At 60.4% G+C, this 546-nt stretch overlaps 1 protein-coding gene across 2 annotated transcripts in view; it reads left to right on the top strand.

Annotated features, from left to right (window-relative positions):
• The window catches only part of Ccnd1 (cyclin D1), an 11,753-nt gene that overhangs the window by 906 nt on the left and 10,301 nt on the right, over positions 1–546 (top strand). The gene's annotated exons all lie outside the window — the stretch shown is intronic.

Raw genomic sequence — 546 nt, 5'->3', positions numbered from 1 at the left:
CGCGGGGACGCGGCGTAGGCTGTTTTGGGGGACCTCCGCTAGGAAAGGGGGCCCTTTGTTTAAACTGCGGGCCCCAGGGCGCCCCGCACGGGCAGCCTGGGCCAGAGAGCATGCCGGGCTGCAAGGTCGCGTGGCCCCCGAGACGCCAGTGGTTGACCCCAGTCTACGCGAATCTCCGCTCAAGGTCCTTTTCTGGGCGAGCCAGGGGCTCGGAGCACATTTCCAGACCGTTGGTGGGCGCCTCGGGGGCTCGAAAGTATTTTTAAATAATTTCTGAAAGTGCGGTGTGGTGCCCTTGCGAGAGGGAAACGACACCCGCGGCAAGAGGAAGGGGGGCCCCGGAGTTTGAATTCCTGGGGCTCTCCCTGCAGCCCGCAACCAGCTGGCGACCCCCGGCATGGATTAAGGGCCGCCCAAGGGTCATTTTCAGGGGAGTTTTAGGCACCCAGTTATTTTTTAAATATTTTTAAATATTTTTTGAAAAGATGACGTCTGGGGAAATGCGGCGCGGCGGCCTGGGACGCCACCTTTTTGTCTCGCAGGGCG

The sequence above is a fragment of the Fukomys damarensis genome, unplaced genomic scaffold, assembly GCF_012274545.1.
Source record: "Fukomys damarensis isolate Sample0158 unplaced genomic scaffold, DMR_v1.0_HiC HiC_scaffold_27, whole genome shotgun sequence".
In the NCBI taxonomy this organism is placed as follows: Eukaryota; Metazoa; Chordata; class Mammalia; order Rodentia; family Bathyergidae; genus Fukomys; species Fukomys damarensis.
The sequence above is the reverse complement of the archived record's forward strand: the minus strand, read 5'-3'. Positions and strand labels throughout refer to the sequence as shown.